The 20,114-nt window shown below is 35.1% G+C and overlaps 1 protein-coding gene across 1 annotated transcript in view; it reads left to right on the top strand.

Moving 5' to 3' along the window:
* DPYD (dihydropyrimidine dehydrogenase) overlaps positions 1 to 20,114 on the top strand; it is an 817,352-nt gene that overhangs the window by 656,804 nt on the left and 140,434 nt on the right. The gene's annotated exons all lie outside the window — the stretch shown is intronic.

The following is a 20,114-nucleotide window of genomic DNA, read 5'->3' as shown; positions in this document are numbered from 1 at the left end:
AGTGAAGTTGCTGGATCATACTGTAGTCCTATTTTTAGTTTTTTGAAGACCATTCATACTGTTTCCATAGTGGTCGCACAGATTTACATTCCCACCAACAGGTACAAGGGTTCCTTTTTCTTCACATCCTCTCCAACATTTGTTATTGGTAGAGTTTTTGATGATAGTATTCTGACAGGTGTTAAAAGATATTAATGTGGGGCTTCCCTGGTGGCGCAGTGGTTGAGAGTCTGCCTGCCGATGCAGGGGACACGGGTTCGTGCCCCAGTCCGGGAAGGTCCCACATGCCGTGGAGCAGCTAGGCCCGTGAGCCATGGTCGCTGAGCCTGTGCGTCCAGAGCCTGTGCTCCACAACGTGAGAGGCCCCCGTGTACCGCAAAGTAAATAAATAAATAAATAAAGATATTAATGTGGACAAGGACATCTCCTGGTAGACCTGATCACAACTCTCTGAGTACTAATGCTCTCTGTAAACTGACCAGGCACTTAGGAAAGTAGGGGCTCTACTCATTAATATTTGCTCTACTGATTAGTAATTGCTCTCTGTTAGTTGACAATAAAATTTCTTCCTAAATTACAATAGGGTAAAAAAACGAGAAATCATTTTTAGTCCAAAGTATTGCTTGTACCCAGCACTATGTCAGTTACTAAAAGGCAGCAATAAAGGTACTTCCTCTCAGCAAGCCTATGAGACTGAGTTTTCATTGCCATGAAAACATGGGCAATGCATGTCCACATCCTGATTATGTGGAGCAAACTAAAGAATTTCTGAAACTCAGAGCATAGGACGATCCAGGAGACTGAAGTGGTTCAGGAAGGCTTTGTGGGAGATGCAGGATGTCAACTGGGCTCTCAAAAGATAGACAGATAGGTGTGGGGTTGAGAACTAGGATATTTAAAATTCTGTCAGGGGTTGGGGACAAGGTGAGCAAAACTACAGATACAGTAATGAACAATTCATGTTTGTGAGACACTTAATGTTAATAGCAAAACTAAAGCAGCCTCTCAGGTTGGGATATGGTATACGACTCATTTGGGTGGGGAGAGGTGTTGCCTGGTGAGCACAGGGACAGCCCCTCCCCCACTCCCCCAGCTATCATCATAAATTTCTGTATGATATTTTATTTAAAAAGACGATTTTTAAAATATTGATCTGGCATAAGAATTCTTCAGTTCTTTTGAATTTCAACAGTATCTGAACAAAAGATATAATAGAATGAAAGAAGTCCATATTTATTTCATTGTTAATAAGAAATATTTATCAGAGGGAACTAAACAGAATATATAGTCTATGTACATGTCCCTGGCTATAGCCTTTATATAGATCATGAGGATCTTTTCAGTCTGATTTTAAAAGTAATAGGATTTTTATCAGTCAGAGGAGACAAAGGTAACAATTAAAATAGTAAGATTCCTCTTTCTACAATGTAGAGACCTTATGTAATGGAAGCTCGTACAAGTTCCACTCCATTCAACCATTCAACAACTGTCATCAGTATTGCACATTTTTATTTTCATAAATGCATTTATACTCTTAATAAACATCATAAATATTGCAGAAATCTGCAGCAAGCATAAAATAGAGCACGTGATCGAGCAATTAGGAAAGGGAAAATAATTTAACATTGCATTACCTCAGATAAGATCTTCCAAAGTATTACCTAGAGGAGCTCTCATACTATACTAGACATTGGGGATGTGCATCATTCTGGTAACCTCTTCTACCAGTCCAGAGGGCAGCTAGGGGCCTAAAACTGGTCATCTAGTCTCAACATGTATCTATCCATGTTGCCACTGATATTTTAGGGCTTTGGACTATAAGCAAGGATGTTCCTCAGGCAAGTGGGTAGTTAGAAACCAGCAGCTATCTGGATAACCATATAGTGGGAAAGAACATCTATTGGACCTAAATAGAACCAGGTAAAACCAAATAAAATAATCTATGTAAAGCAGGTGGCACAGTGACAAGCACACATTAAGTGCTTAAAGCATAACCATCACAACAGATTTTAAAAACAATAAAAATATAAGGGAATACTGTGAACAACTTTATGCAATAAATTCAACAACTGAAACAAAATGGACAAATTCCAAGCAAAACACAGCTAATTAAAACTGACAACAAAAAACAGAAAGTCAAAATAAAAAACAACCCCATAACTATCACAGAAATTGAATTCATCATCATCATCATCATTAAAAACATTTCTACCAAGAAAACTGCAGGCCCAGATGGCTTCACTGGTAAATTCTATCAAGCTTAAGGAAGAGATAATACCAATCTTACACAAACTCTTGCAGAAGATAGAACAAGAAGGAACAATTCACAACTCATTTTATGAGGCCAGTATAATTCTGATAACAAAACCCAGCAAATACACTAAAAGAAAATAAAACTATAGGCCAAAATCCTGCATTAATATAGACCCAAATATCTTTAATAAAATTCTGGTAAACACTCTTTGAAGAAACAGATAAGCTGATTCAAAAATTTATATAAAAAAATAAACTAGAATAACTAAAACAACTGTGAAAAAGAAAACAGAATTCAAGGATGCTATTTCATTTCAGGACTTGCCATAAATCTACAGTATCAAGATAACAGTATAAAAATATAGAACAGGATGGAATCCAGAAATGGTCCCTACATATAAAATTCATTGATTTTTGACCAAGTCACTAAGTTAGTTCAGTGGGGAAAATAAAAATCATTTTAACAAATGGTGGTGGAACAACAGGATATTTGTAAGAAAAAGGGGAAAAAAAGAACCTTAGTTGTTATCTAACTTCATACATAAAATTTTTAAAGATTCAGAAAGGACTGAGGACCTAAATGTAAAACCCGAAATTATAAAGTTTCTAGCAGAAAAACATAGGAGAATATCTCTGTAGTTTGGGGTTAAGCAAGATTTTTTGGAAAGAATATTAAAAGCACTTACTAAAGACAACCCTCAGAATGGGAGAAAATATTTGAAAATGAAGCAACTGACAAAAAATTAATCTCCAAAATACACAAACAGCTCATGCAGCTCAATATCAAAAAAACAAACAACCCAATCCCCAAATGGGCAGAAAACCTAAATAGATATTTCTCCAAAGAAAATATACAGATTGCTAACAAACACATGAAAGGATGCTCAATATCACTCATCATTAGAGAAATGCAAATCAAAACTACAATGAGATATCACCTCAAACCAGTCAGAATGGCCATTATCAAAAAATCTACAAACAATAAATACTGGAGAGGGTGTGGAGAAAAGGGAACCCTCTTGCATTGTTGGTGGGAATGTAAACTGATACAGCCACTATGGAGAACAGTATGGAGGTTCCTTAAAAACTTAAAAATAGAACTACCATATGACCCAGCAATCCCACTACTGGGCATATACCCTGAGAAAATCATCATTCAAAAAGAGTCACATACCAAAATGTTCATTGCAGCTCTATTTACGATAGCCAGGACATGGAAGCAACCTAACTGTCCATCAACAGATGAATGGATAAAGAAGATGTGGCATATATATACAATGGAATATTACTCAGCCATAAAAAGAAACAAAATTGAGTTATTTGTAGTGAGGTGGATAGAACTAGAGTCTGTTAGACAGAGTGAAGTAAGTCAGAAAGAGAAAAACAAATACCATATGCTAACACATATATATGGAATCTAAAAAAAAAAAAAAAAAAATCAAAAGGTTCTGAACAACCTAGGGGCAGGACAGGAATAAAGATGCAGACGTAGGGCTTCCCTGGTGGCACAGTGGTTGAGAGTCCGCCTGCCGATGCAGGGGACGCGGGTTCGTGCCCCGGTCCGGGAAGATCCCACATGCCGCGGAGCGGCTAGGCCCGTGAGCCATGGCCGCTGAGCCTGCGCGTCCGGAGCCTGTGCCCCGCAAAGGGAGAGGCCACAACAATGAGAGGCCCGCGTACCGCAAAAAAAAAAAAAAAAAAAAAAAAAAAAAAGATGCAGACGTAGAGAATGGATTTGAGGGCATGGGGAGGGAGAACAGTAAGCCGGAACAAAGAGAGTGGCATGGACATATATACACTACCAAATGTAAAACAGATAGCTAGTGGGAAGCAGCCACATAGCACAGGGAGATCAGCTCAGTGCTTTGTGACCACCTAGAAGGGTAGGATAGGGAGGGTGGGAGGGAGATGCAAGAGGGAGGAGATATGGGGATATATGTAGATGTATAGCTGATTCACTTTCTTTTTTTTTTTTTTTTTTTTTTTTTTTTTTTTGTGGTACGCGGGCCTCTCACTGCTGTGGCCTCTCCCGTTGCGGAGCACAGGCTCCGGACGCGCAGGCCCAGCGGCCATGGCTCACGGGCCCAGCCGCTTCGCGGCAAGTGGGATCTTCCCGGACCGGGGCACGAACCCGTGTCCCCTGCATCTGCAGGCGGACTCTCAACAACTGCGCCACCAGGGAAGCCCGATTCACTTTCTTATAAAGCAGAAACTAACACATCATTGTAAAGCAATTATACTCCAATAAAGATGTTAAAAAAAATAAAAGCACTTACTAAACTTTAAAAAAATTGATAAACTGGATTTTATAAGAAATCAATAAAGTAGCCAAAGTCTAGAAAAAATATTATATTTATACACATAAATTTGAAAAAGAACTCATATCTAAAATGTATAAGAACAAAAAAACCCCAAATTTAGCAGAAGGAAAGAAATCATAAAGATCAGATCAGAAATAAATGAAAAAGAAATGAGGGCTTCCCTGGTGGTGCAGTGGTTGAGAGTCCCCCTGCCGATGCAGGGGACACGGGTTCGTGCCCCGGTCTGGGAAGATCCCACATGCTGCTGAGCGGCTGGGCACGGGAGCCATGGCCGCTGAGCCTGCGCATCCGGACCCTGTGCTCCGTAACGGGAGACACCACAACAGTGAGAAGCCCACGTACCGCAAAAAAAAAAAGAAATGAAGGAAACAATAGCAAAGATCAATAAAACTAAAAGCTGGTTCTTTGGGAAGATAAATAAAATTGATAACCCAATAGCCAGACTCATCAAGAAAAAAAGGGAGAAGACTCAAATCAATAGAATTAGAAATGAAAAAGGAGAAGTAACAACTGACACTGCAGAAATACAAAAGATTATGAGAGATTACTACAAGCAATTCTATGCCAATAATGGACAACTTGGAAGAAATGGACAAATTCTTAGAAATGCACAACCTGCCAAGACTGAACCAGGAAGAAACAGAAAATATGAACAGACCAATCACAAGCACTGAAATTGAAACTGTGATTAAAAATCTTCTAACAAACAAAATCCCAGGACCTGATGGCTTCACAGGCAAATTCTATCAAATATTTAGAGAAGAACTAACAACTATCCTTCTCAATAGCAGGGGGAAGAACTCTCCCAATCTCATTCTATGAGGCCACCATAACCCTGATACCAAAACCAGACAAAGACATCACAAAGAAAGAAAATTACAGGCCAATATCACTGATGAACATAGATGCAAAAATCCTCAACAAAATACTACCAAACAGAATCCAGCAGCACATTAAAAGGATCATACACCATGATCAAGTGGGGTTTATTCCAGGAATACAAGGATTCTTCAATATACACAAATCAAACAACGTGATACACCATATCAACAAACTGAAGGTGAAAAACCATATGATCCTCTTAATTGAGGCAGAGAAAGCTTTTGACAAAATTCAACACCAATTTGTGATAAAAAACCCTGCAGAAAGTAGGCATAGAGGGAACTTTCCTCAACATAATAAAGGCCATATATGACAAACCCACAGCCAACATCATCCTCAATGGTGAAAAACTAAAACCATTTCCACTAAGATCAGGAACAAGACAAGGTTGCCCACTCTCACCACTCTTATTCAACATAGTTTTGGAAGTTCTAGCCACAGCAGTCAGAGAAGAAAAAAAAAATAAAAGGAATCCAAATCGGAAAAGAAGTAAAGCTCTCACTGTTTGCAGATGACACGATACTATACATAGAGAATCCTAAGATGCTACCAGAAAACTACTAGAGCTAATCAATGAATTTTTTAAAGTAGCAGGTTACCAAATTAATGCACAGAAATCTCTGGCATTCTTACACACTAATGATGAAAAATCTGAGAATAAAATTAAGAAAACACTCCCATTTACCATTGCGACAGAAAGAATAAAATATCTAGGAATAAACCTACCTAAGGAGACAAAAGACCTGTATGCAGAAAATTATAAGACACTGATGAAAGAAATTAAAGATGATACAAATAGATGGAGAGATATACCATGTTCTTGGATTGGAAGAATCAAAATTGTGAAAATGACTCTACTACCCAAAGCAATCTACAGATTCAATGCAATCCCCATCAAACTACCACTGGCATTTTTTACAGAACTAGAATAAAAAATTTCACAATTTGTATGGAAACACGAAAGACCCCGAATAGTGAAAGCAATCTTGAAAACGAAAAATGGAGCTGGAGGAATCAGGCTCCCTGACTTCAGACTATACTACAAAGCTACAGTCATCATGATAGTATGGTACTGGCACCAAAACAGAAATATAGATCAATGGAACATGATAGAAAGCCCAGAGATAAACCCACACACATATGGTCACCTTATCTTTGAAAAAGGAGGCAAGAATATACAGTGGAGAAAAGACAGCCTCTTCAGTAAGTGGTGCTGGGAAAACTGGACAGCTACATGTAAAAGTATGAAATTAGAACACTCCCTAACACCACCCCAAAAAATAAACTCAGAATGGATTAAAGACCTAAATGTAAGGCCAGACACTATCAAAGTCTTAGGGGAAAACATAGGCAGAACACTCTGTGACATAAATCACAGCAAAATCCTTTTTGAGCCACCTCCTAGAGAAATGGAAATAAAAACAAAAATAAACAAATGGGACCTAATGAAACTTAATAGCTTTTGCACAGCAAAGGATACCATAAACAAGACCAAAAGGCAACCCTCAGAATGGGAGAAAATAGTTGCAAATGAAGCAACTGACAAAGGATTAATCTCCAAAATTTATAAGCAGCTCATGCAGCTCAATATCAAAAAAACAAACAACCCAATCCCCAAATGGGCAGAAAACCTAAATAGATATTTCTCCAAAGAAAATATACAGATTGCTAACAAACACATGAAAGGATGCTCAATATCACTCATCATTAGAGAAATGCAAATCAAAACTACAATGAGATATCACCTCAAACCAGTCAGAATGGCCATTATCAAAAAATCTACAAACAATAAATACTGGAGAGGGTGTGGAGAAAAGGGAACCCTCTTGCATTGTTGGTGGGAATGTAACTTGATACAGCCACTATGGAGAACAGTATGGAGGTTCCTTAAAAACTAAAAATAGAACTACCATACCACTCAGCAATCCCACTACTGGGCATATACCCTGAGAAAACCATAATTCAAAAAGAGTCATGTACCAAAATGTTCATTGCAGCTCTATTTACAATAGCCAGGACATGGAAGTAACCTAAGTGTCCATCAACAGATGAATGGATAAAGAAGATGTGGCACATATATACAATGGAATATTACTCCGCCATAAGAGGAAACGAAATTGAGTTATTTGTAGTGAGGTCGATGGACCTAGAGTCTGTCATACAGAGTGAAGTAAGTCAGAAAGAGAAAAACAAATACCATATGCTAACACATATATATGGAATCTAAGAAAAAAAAGGTCATGAAGAACCTATGGCTAAGACAGGAATAAAGACACAGACTTACTGGAGAATGGACTTGAGGATATGGGGAGGGGGATGGGTAAGCTGTGAAAAAGTGAGAGACTGGCATGGACATATATACACTACCAAATGTAAAATGGATAGCTAGCGGGAAGCAGCCGCATAGCACAGGGAGATCAGCTCGGTGGTTTGTGACCACGTAGAGGGGTGGGATAGGGAGGGTGGGAGGGAGGGAGATGCAAGAGGGAAGAGATATGGGAACACATGTATATGTATAACTGATTCACTTTGTTATAAAGCAGAAACTAACAAACCATTGTAAAGCAGTTATACTCCAATAAAGATGTTTAAAAAAAAAGAGATGAATGGATAAAGAAGATGAGATATACACAATGGAATACTACTCAGCTGTAAGAAAGAATGAAATTCTGCCATTTGCAGCAGCATGGTTGGGGCTAGAGAATATTATACTTACCTAAATAAGTCAGACAGAGAAAGACAACTATTATATATCACTTATATCTCGAATGTATATGCAAAACAGACTCAAAGATATAAAAAACAAATTAGTGTTTACTGATGGGGAGAGGGGCAAAATAGGGGTATGGGATTAAGAGATACTAACTACTGTGTATAAAATAGATAAGCAACAAGGATGTATTGTATAGCATAGGAAATTAACCAATTCTCTTCTGATAACTTTTAATGGACTATTATCAGTAAAAGTACTGATTCACTGTGCTGTACACCTGAAACTAACATAATACTGTAAATCAACTATACTTCAATTTTAAAAATATTAAAGCCAATTAATATCTTTGAGAAATGTCCAGTCCAGAGGAGAGAACAAAACCTCAGTGCTTGCTGTACAACCTGGGTTTCAGCAGACTCTGTGGAATACAGCCTTATCTCAAGGCCCAGAGATTTACACATAATTCATTGTAAAGTGAAAAAGAGAATGAGAATAAAAGGAATAGTTTGACAGTAGGGCAAGTGCTACCATGGACACACTGACCATGGAACTACCCACAGTGTAAACAGAGTACAGAATTTCAGAGAGAAAAGAAATCATGGCTTTACAAAGAAAGAGGTAATATGATCCTAGTGGATGTGGGAAATTTTTTGTTATTTTTTATGTCTTCAGAAAAATGTCCCCTTCTAATTGTCCTGGGTTCTCCAAGAGCAAAGCCTAGTCCTGGTCATCAACATTATCATCATCATTTGAATCTTTCTCTTTCTCCTCTTCGAGTAACCATTTTTGAATACACATAGACTGTGAGATTTTTACATGGTATGATAACATTTGCCCTGAAAATCCTTAGGCAAAATCTTATGAGAGATGTTTATACACCAAGTTTGCTAAGTCTGTCATGGTTCAGAATCTCTTCTCTAAGGAAATGTGTGTATTTTTTAAGGAGTCATATATTAATAGGTAAATTCATTATATAAAAGCTTACAGTACTGCCAGAAGTACTTATAAGGGGGGGACTGAGGCATATGGTAATCTGGAAATAAAAAAAAGCCCTCAAATTCAAATGCATCAATGAATTTTATGGTCACATTGTGAACTAATTGTTTTATTGCTATAATGTGTTATTTTACTACAGAACACTGCCTTTCTTATATGCTATTTAACTTTTTTGAGCCTGAATTTCTTCATCTGTGCAAGGAGGATAATACATATGTGACCTGTGAGGATATAAATAATGTGTAAGTAACTTAGGAGAGCACCTGGTATTCAGTGGGTTCTCAGCATTATTTCCTTTTAGCCATAAAATGATTTGTAATTTCTTTTGAATTCTAGTTGTTGGGTTTTTTTAAATTTTTATTAGGGTATAGTTGATTTGCAATGTTGTGTTAGTTTCAGGTGTACAACAAAGTGAATCAGTTATTCATATACATATATCCACTCTTTTTAAAATTATTTTCCCGTATAGGCCATTACGGAGTATTGAGTAGAGTCCCCTGTGCTATACAGTAGGTCCTTATTAGTTATCTATTTTATATACAGTAGTGTGTGTATGTCAATCCCAATCTGAAGACCAACAGCTTAAAAACTGTGACGGTCTCGGAGAGTTTTATCTCTGGTAACTCAGAAACACACTATGAGCCCTCATCAATAGAACTTAAAATAGGGAGCCGAATAACAAGGAAGAAACTGAGATTAGAACCCTGGTCCATTTTAAATGCTAAATACCATCCGAGATGTAAAAGCCATTTATAGTTTTTCCTTGATGACTCTACTTTGAAAATTTATACCATTTTGTAAGTAAAAACACAAATATGTGAAAAATGAGAGTAATACAAATTCCCTACTTGTTTCTTGTGTGTGGAGGTTACTGAACAAATAATATGATGAGTATATTTTACATATTCATAGATTCATATGATTTTAATTGACACCATCCAATTACATGAATCAATTTACAAAACTCTCCATTATTTTTTCCAAAGAGAGTACATATGTTGTAGCATCTACTATGAAAACTAAACCAAGTTGGAAATAGCAATAATGTACTTATTTCAAATAATCCTTTTTCTTTTGTCTGTGTGTCTTTCCTCTATGTTAACATGTCTGGATTTCTTTCTAAATCTGAAAGTCCTCACTGGCCATATTGAAGAATGTTCATACTGTACTGTTTCATTAAACTGCTGTGTTATCGGGTAATTGTTTAAACATAATGCCATAGCACTATCAAAAGGAAAGGTGAACTAATGGCATTTGCAAATGTCAGGGATTATCTTAACACTTTTATTATAGTTTATGAAAAAGTAGGTTCAGGGCATTTCATGGCAATTATTTCTACAGAAATTGGTTATTTAAATAAATTGCTAATTATCTGAAGATGACAGTATTGAAAATGCTACTAATGAGTTGTTTAATAAGTGTAGCTTGTGGTGGCCACCTACAGGTTGAAAACAGAAAGAACATATAGACTAATTATGCCTAGATATCACATATGAATGCCATATATTTTTCCCTCTAGTAACAAATTCAAGGAAATTTATCTCTTCATGCCATCCTTTGAGTCTTGGAAGATGTAGTTAGTTTCTAAGTTTTTCATAGATTATGGTTTTGTTCTAAATCAACTTTCACTTTGCTTCCATAATTATCTTTGTCCTATAATTCCTAGATACAATTATCATTTTAATTGATTATCCAAACTAGATTACTTTTAGAGTGAAAGAGGATGCTGTTTATAATTACATCATGTAATTACAAATAAATATAGGTATGATAACTGGAATTCTCCTGGGCAAACCAGGTCATATGGTCTCTCTAGTTATACCAATTACTAACTACTATCTTTTCTATCTAATGACTAGCCAACAATTAATATAATGCCAGTATTTTTGGTTTTATCATATGTGGACAACATATCTTTATTATTTATAAAAATTATTAACTTCTCTATAACTTAATCAATATGCAAACAATTAAAATAGGGAAGAAATATAGTATTGTGGTTAAGAGCATGGTATTAGGAGTCAGGTAGATCTAGATTCAAATACTGGACCCACACTGTCTAACTGAGTGATCTTGAGGGCGAGATATTTATTTCTTATGATCTCATTTACATATCTAAGAATATGAGGACAAAAAAAAATACCTAAAGTAATGTCACTGAGACAATGCATGAAAAAACACTTAGGAAAACACCTGACAATTAGAAAGCACTCAAAAGAGGAGTCTCTATAATGAATGTATTGCATGTTAGAATTTCACTTTAACTCATACTTAATTCTTTTATAAGTTAACTTCATCACTGGTATCTACCGGGAAAACACAGAGCATTTAAAATTGCTCCTTAAAATACCATGACAAAGTTCATATTATCCTGGAGTTTTGAATTGGAAGAGATCATCTAATCCAATATTTTCTATAGTACAGAGGCTTTTTTTATTGCATCCTACCTGCTACTACCTGCCAAATATCCATTTAGGTTTAAGGGATATGGGCATCCAAATGTAGCTTCTTCTGTTGCTGAATTTACAACAAATTAATGATAAAAATAGCAATAATAAAACCAATAGTGTGTGCTTAACCGTTTGTTCTAGTTATCTTTTTAGGAAAACATAAATGAAGCCTTTCTTTATGGTTATCCTTTAAATATTTGAAGACAACTATTAGGATTACTTTCAGCCATTCTATACACACACACATATTATTTTTTAAAATTTTTATTTCAAAATCAATCTTATTGTACCATAACAGTGGAATTAACTGTATATAATAAACTATATATAATATATGCATATTATATATACATATATATATAGATGCATTTTAAGTTTTGGGGAATAAAGTTTATTTTGGCAGATAATGTTAAAATTAAAGTTTCATACACTAGTAACATAACTCAACATCCTTAATTTGTTATGTGTGAAACACTTTCTTGCTTTCCTGTGTTCTTCTAAATCACCATATCCTAAACTACTTCAGAAAACTGACATACTGAAATTTAGCTTTACTGGTTTTGCTTACCCTTTGATTCCAAACAAAACTTTTCATAGGCTTTTTCCATCTCTGGGTCCATCCCATTATGTGTGTGTATGTGTATATGTGTATGTGGCAGGGTGGGGAGAATGAGAGAAAGAGAGAGATCATTCTATTCACCCTGTTTTGGATATATTCTAAGTTTGTTAATATTTTACTTAAAATATTGGATATATAACCAAATATGCTCTTCTGAATCTACAGAGAGTAGAATCATTGCACATCCCATATATAAATGTTTCACAGCACAGAATCTGAAAATGCCTATTCCTGTATTGTTTTAGAAGCATTATAAAAAATAGTCACTTTTCGTTGCAGAAGTGAATCATAAACACTTTCTTACCTAAAAGAATTAAATAATATGGACGTATAGATATCAAACTTGAAAGTTTCTCTTCAACCTGTTCCCCAGAAATAACTATTAGCAGTTTAAAACTCAACATTCTTTGCATTTACATTCCCACATACTAAATGTAATCATACATTTTTTTACCTAAAATGGGACTATACCCTATATATTATTCTGCTACTTGTCATTTAACATGTAACATTGTATCCTAGAGATATTTCCACATCAGTTTTAAAGGTTTCCTGTGATATCATACATACATGGAGAAACTATAATTTATTTACTAGCATAACTGCTAGTGATTATTTAGGTTGTTTTCACTGTTTTGCTATAAGAAACAATATTTCAAGGAACATCTTTGTACATGTAACTTTATGTCTATGTACTAATGGATTAGATTTCTCAAAATAGAGTATCTGGATAAGACATATACATTTAGATATTGCAGTTGCATTATAAATCTAATAAAGAGTTATTCACACAAATATATGCATTTACAATCATAGACTCAAACTATAATTTTTAGAAATGAAATGACTTAGGATCTCCAAATTTAATATCTAGGAGATTAACTAACACCCCTTAAGTATTAAGTGTTTATCCCCACATGTTTATAGTGAATGCTTATTTTTCTGATCAATTTTCTCTGGCTTTGATAGTAATATTAGCTTATATATACTATGAACCAGGCCCTGTGCCGAGTGCTTTCCACAAATTGTATCATGTAATAGTCCCCAAGTTGCTATGATATTATTGTTATTGATGTCCCTGTTTCACAGAGAGGGAAAACTGATGGAAGCTAACTAAGGAGCTTGCTCAGAGTCACAGTTGTGTAAAGTAATAGAGCAAAGACTTACACCTAATTGGTTGGACTTTAGAACCTGTGATCTGAGCATTAGACCACAGACGATACTGATACTGGTTTTCTTAAGCAAAGACAATGTGCAAGTGATCCTCCTCATAATTGCTGCACTGTCATTTCTCAGTAGCAGCTGAAAAGTATGGACTCTGATAGTCACAGAGTTTGGTGTTTAAACTTTTAAACTGTGGCATAGAACAAGTTTTATTCAGCTTGAACTTCCCTTTCTTCATATACGAAACAGAGATGATAGCATCTACCTGCACAGCACTCTAAGGGTTAAATCACACACTATATGAAGCCCCAGTCTCCTTTTCAGGCTATGGAAATCACTCCAAGAACAAATGCTCAGAAAGGAAAATGGCCCGTTCTCTGGTAAATAGTATTAATTCTATTGCTTTAAAATAAAATGCCTGGCACATGCTAGGTACCAAATTATTGAACATAAATTGACTATGAATATATTAAATATGTTATGAAGCAGATAAACAGCTAAAAGTTATGAAGACTCAGAAAAAATATCTTGAAATATTCAACAAAAATTAAAACGTTTTCATAAGAAAAATTTTAGCTTTTTTTTTTTTTTTTTTTTTTGCGGTACGCAGGCCTCTCTCTGTTGTGGCCTCTTCCGTTGCGGAGCACAGGCTCCGGACGTGCAGGCTCAGCGGCCATGGCTCACGGGCCCAGCCGCTTCGCGGCATGTGGGATCTTTCCGGACCAGGACACGAACCCGTGTCCCCTGCATCGGCAGGCGGACTCTCAACCACTGCGCCACCAGGGAAGCCCAGCTTTTTCAATAAACCTAAAATAACAACATAAAATAATTGGTTTTCTTTCTCCCATTTCTCCTCTTTAGATTTCATATCTCTTGATATAACCCTGGATCCTTGTGGTACTTCAGTTTCTAGTTGAATTATGGTAATTTTCTCAGAGGACTTTAATCCATGTGTAAAGATGTATTTTTATTTTATTTTATTTTTAAACATCTTTATTGGAGTATAATTGCTTTACAATGGTGTGTTAGTTTCTGCTTTACAACAAAGTGAATCAGTTATACATATACATATGTTCCCATATCTCTTCCCTCTTGCATCTTCCTCCTTCCCACCCTCCCTATCCCAGCCCTCTAGGTGGTCACAAACCACCGAGCTGATCTCCCTGTACTATGTGGCTGCTTCCCACTAGCTATCTATTTTCTGTTTGGTAGTGTATATATGTCCATGCCACTCTCTCACTTTGTCACAGCTTACCCTTCCCCCTCCCCATATCCTCAAGTCCATGCTCTAGTAGGTCTGTGTCTTTATTCCCGTCTTACCCCTAGGTACTTCACGACCATTTTTTTTTCTTAGATTCCATATATATGTGTTAGCATACGGTATTTGTTTTTCTCTTTTTCTCTTTCTGACTTACTTCACTCTGTATGACAGACTCCAGGTCTATCCACCTCACTACAAATAGCTCAATTTTGTTTCTTTTTATGGCTGAGTAATATTCCATTGTATATATATGTATATATATATATATATATATATGTATTTATGTGCTTTACATATTTATCAGTATGTTAGGTTCATTAATATTTTAAAGTTTTAAAGGATAAATTTTGGGTGCTTGATTTATGTTTATTTTATAAAAATCAATCAACTCCTAAATCCTTGGAATTCTTGATTTGCTAATATTTTCTTCCTTCTGGGTGATGTTAAAACTGTTAACAAATAGACAGTCAAAGTTCAATTTCTAAGGAATTTGTTATCCACTTAATTCATTATATTTTAATTAATGTAAGGAAATTAAAACTACATTTTATTTTTGTATACACAGTGAGCATGAGTGAGTATTATAACCCAGTTCTGTTTTATTGCCAGCTAGAGCCATTATCAGGGAGTTTATTGTGGACTTAGCTTTAACAATTAACTCTGTAACAGTAGCTGTCTTAGGAGTCAAATGATTAAAGAAAAAACAAACAGAATTAAACTCAATTATTCAAAATTTCAGTTATCCAAAATTAGCATATGTTCCACACTATCTTGCCCATTAAAAATGTCTTTTCACTACAAATAGAACTACCATATGACCCAGCAATCCCACTACTGGGCATATACCCTGAGAAAACCATAATTCAAAAAGAGTCATGTACCAAAATGTTTATTGCAGCTCTATTTACGATAGCCAGGACATGGAAGCAACCTAAGTGTCCATCAACAGATGAATGGATAAGGAAGATGTGGCACATATATACAATGGAATATTACTCAGCCATAAAAAGAAATGAAACTGAGTTATTTGTAATGAGGTGGATAGACCTGGAATCTGTCATACAGAGTGAAGTAAGTCAGAAGGACAAAAACAAATACCGTATGCTAACACATATATATGGAATCTAAAAAAAAAAAAAAAATGTCATGAAGAGATTAGTGGTAGGAGGGAATAAAACACAGACCTACTAGAGCATGGACTTGAGGATATGGGGAGGGGGAAGGGTAAGCTGTGACGATGTGAGAGAATGGCAGGGACATATACACACTACCAAATGTAAATTAGATAGCTAGTGGGAAGCTACAGCATAGCAGAGGGAGTTCACCTCTGTACTTAGTGACCACCTAGAGGGGTGGGATAGGGAGGGTGGGAGGGAGGGTGACAAAAGAGGGAAGAGTTATGGGAACATATGTATATGTATAACTGATTCACTTTGTTGTAAAGGAGAAACTAACCCACTATTGTAAAACAGTTATACTCAAATAAAGATGTTAAAAAAAATAATAAAAAAATAAAAAATAAAAAAAAAAAATGTCTTTTCTCTTCAAGGATTTAGTCATGCTAAGTAAAGTTCTGCCTCCTTCTCACCAATAAACCCAATTTCTGATGTTGTCATTAAAAGTATTGCATGTTGATTTAGTTCATGGACCTTTTGATTCTCAAAATAAAATCTTAAATATATGGATGTCTGCCTTTGAGATTTTTAGCTTTGGAGTCTGTTAATCCTACCAACATTATGACACAACTAAATGAAAGCTGCTGGAGAGGGGAAAAGGGAGAGGGAGATGTGTGGTTCTCCTAAGGGAGCAGAGGTTATAAAGTTTCATCATCCTAGGCATCATGATCTTGTCTCCAATAAAAAAAAAAAAAAAAAAATGGTTTCTTTGCATTACTAAGCACACAGCAACAGCATAAAAGGCACAAAGTAAATAAATGCTCCCTCTGAAATCAGTTGTCCTCCTAGGTAGTACAGGTTATAATAGCAAACATCTGTATAATCTTTATTATGTGCTAGACCTTTATATATATTAAATAATTTAATCCTCAAAACAGCTCTATGAAGTTATTATAATTTTATTATTTAATAGATGAAAAGATTAAGAAATTTTCACAAGATTACAGTGCTTGTAAATAGTGGAGTTAGAATTTGAACCTAAGCAGTTGGCCCTGTTGTCTCTCTGATGTAACTAATTCATCCTCAAATTCCCTTCTTTCTAGAATTTATATTAATAGTAATTATAAAATATATGTTGTTTAAATGAATGTGAAGTTTTCCTAATGGGATGTGTACAGAATGAATAACTGAACTCATATTATTTACCTTGAAACTACCTCCTAAGATCATTGAGGCTGGTGTTTTGGGTATCCACCCTGGGTGACAATATGGTTACAACATAAACTGATTAACAGAGATTGTCTTTTAAGCTTTTCCAATTCAGTTACAATTACCTCTGTTTTAAAAGAAGGCACAGGTGCTTAATATTTCTTGAATAAACAGATGAACAGATGAATGGATAAATGAGGCCTGAGTAAGGAACCTAAGTCATAATACATTAATTCTTACTTGCATATCAATATGTAATACTACTACTAACAGCATTTTTGAAATTGCAATTAAAATAAGAAAGTATTTTCTTAAGAAAAAAATCATTGAATTCAGATTGGTTACCTTTGAATTCAACATCTCTGGCTTACTGAAATGTTTTTCTAGATCATGAATCAATCAAATGTAATGTGAAGTTTATCAAAGATCTATGAATTCAACATACTGATTTGCGTTTTAGGATGTGACTATATGGAGGGCCTAGATTGATTAGATACCACAAGCTCATTCTAGTCCCCCAGGTTTTCTGCTAGGGCCACTTTGGTACAAATCAGGACTCTTCACAGCAATGTTGGAACTCAAAGGTGAAGTTCACTTTTTGTTTGTTTGAACCTGCAGCTTGTTTCAAAATGTGGGGATTCAGAATGGCTGACTTTCATTGGCACCTCCCACACTGTTGAAACAGAAAGGCTTGATGTAATTAACTTCCCATCAGGTTCATCTGGTTACCCCATGTAGATGAAGGCTTCATTTAAATTGCACATTGCCTATTAATTAATTTAAGCTTATAGGATTTCAATTTTTTGATTTAAACCTTGTTGTTTCCTTTAGGATGGAGTCCACTTTTAATTCCTTGAGCTTCTCAACTGGCTTCTTCCTCCCTGGTCTTTGGTCTAAAATCTTTAATTACTGTAGCAGTGACAAAGTTTTAAAAATTCTTATCTCAATAACTGTGATTCTGGAAATCTGTATGCATGTTAATTAACATATGTACAATCTCGTATGGTATTGATATATGTGTTTCTTTCACACCAAAAGTTTTATTTTTATATTGAATCTATTATTTTTTCATTTCTGTCACTTTAAAACTCAAAAGAAATTTCTGTATAACAATTTAGAAAGATCCTTTTACATACCTTCAGTTTCCTTCCAAAAACCTTTCATGGTGAATAAAAGCCATTTTTAAAATCTATTCCCTATAAAAATGCTGAGAACAAGTAGATTATATTTCATACTAAATCAACTGAGTTATAAAGAAAACAAATCAAATGGAATTTATAATGGAAATTAAAACTGAATTTACTATTACCCAGCAACAGAAGGATCTGTTTCTTCATTTTTGGATCCCATTTCCTCAGAGAACATAATTACTCTTAATTTTTGAAAAGATACCTTTATCATTTTGAAAGATTTTCATGTTCATTAGGTAAATTAGAAAAGTTTTAAAAGAGAGGAAAAACATCAAATAGAAAATGTCTTATTGACCTAATTGAACATCTTCAAATGCCACTGAGGATTTGCTGATGTTTTTTAACACCTGTGTAATAATGTTGCCCTTTAAATGTAACTGGTTAAATTTTCAAAGCTGTGTTCTGGGGTTTTGCCATTTTATGTCCATTAATATCATTTGGAATATGTGGCCAAATCCCTGTGTACCGCTTTGAAATTTTACCCCTTAGTGTTAATGATAGTCTTCTAACAGTGCAGTTAGAAATAAATTATTTATCTGCTTAGCAAAAATTTCCTTTACTCTCCAGGGTCAACTAAATAAGAAAAAAAAAGAATCCCAATATTTCTTTATTACTTCAAAGTAACATGTGTGTAAAGGAGCCATCAACTTAGCATATATTGAACATATCAGTTATATTATGCCAATATAGCTGTATGTCTGTCTAAAAGGTTTATTTAAGTTACAACTTCCCTTAAAAATGCTTTCCTCTAACTTTTACTCTTGAATTTCTTTTTAGTATAGCTAAAGATATGTTTCTATAAATATGTGTGTGTGTATTCTTTCCATTCATTCTCCTGTCCACTATGTTAGCCTTTTTTATGGTTAAAACATATAGACTAAGAAGAAGTCACTGATAAATATTTTGAAATAGAAATAGAATCTTGACGTTCAGTTTCTAATTTGCCCTAACTTACTACCTTGTATTTAAATGTCAGTTATGGAATCCTGAAGTGTCAGCATTGAATATTCTTGACTAAGAAACTCTACTATCTAGAGGAAGACTTTTTAAGTGTGGGAGCGCCAAGTAGATATTTCCACAAACATTTTTGGTGTTGAGTGCTAAAGCATTGGTTTACACGTAAATTCAGTTTCATCTGAAATGAACAGGATAAAAAGAAAACCACCAATTTTTAATGAAAGCTCTTTGTGCTTCCTTAATAGGAGTACCAATGAATACATATTTAGAATGCTGGTAAGGATGCTTGTGGTGGTGGAGGAGATACCAAAGTACTCACCACATGGGCTTATTTTACCCTTTGCTTGTTTTGTTGTTTGTGGAGCCCTTATTTGAGGCAATGCCACATTGTTGCACAAAAAGAACTATTTTAACTTCAGAAAATGCCTTTAAAGGACCATTGACTTATGAGTGTACATCAGAAATATCAAATTACATTACTATGTTATGAGAGCATTAATTTACTCTTGATTGGGTTAACCCTTGAGAGTCTAAGCAGCATTATACAGTGTAATCATGTAAAAAATGACCTCAGAGTGTTCTGTCCATCCATACAGCCTTTATTACAATTAGCAATTAATGTATTGGTAATGTTTGCCTAAATAATGTATACAAACTCAAACGCATACTCTAATTACTGAATTCTAGTAAATTCTCTTTAACTTGATTAAAATGTTCTAATGTATGAAAAATTAGATTAGACTCACAATGTTTGAGTAAAATCACTATCAGATTTTGGGAAATACATGTAAAATGAAATATGGAATCTCAAAGTTCATCAGCACCTTGCTCGTTTTTGCAGTATCTCTGTTCACACCAGCTGCTTTATACTTCACGGAAACATAACAGAGCTGTATGTCTATTTATACACTGTATGTGATTGTTTTTCTTTTACAAAATCTGCTATTCCCTGTTCTTTTTAAAACAGATGCTCAAGTGTTCCAT

This window comes from Kogia breviceps, chromosome 1 (genome assembly GCF_026419965.1).
Source record: "Kogia breviceps isolate mKogBre1 chromosome 1, mKogBre1 haplotype 1, whole genome shotgun sequence".
Lineage (NCBI taxonomy): Eukaryota > Metazoa > Chordata > Mammalia > Artiodactyla > Physeteridae > Kogia > Kogia breviceps.
This window is presented reverse-complemented; position numbering and strand designations above follow the sequence as displayed.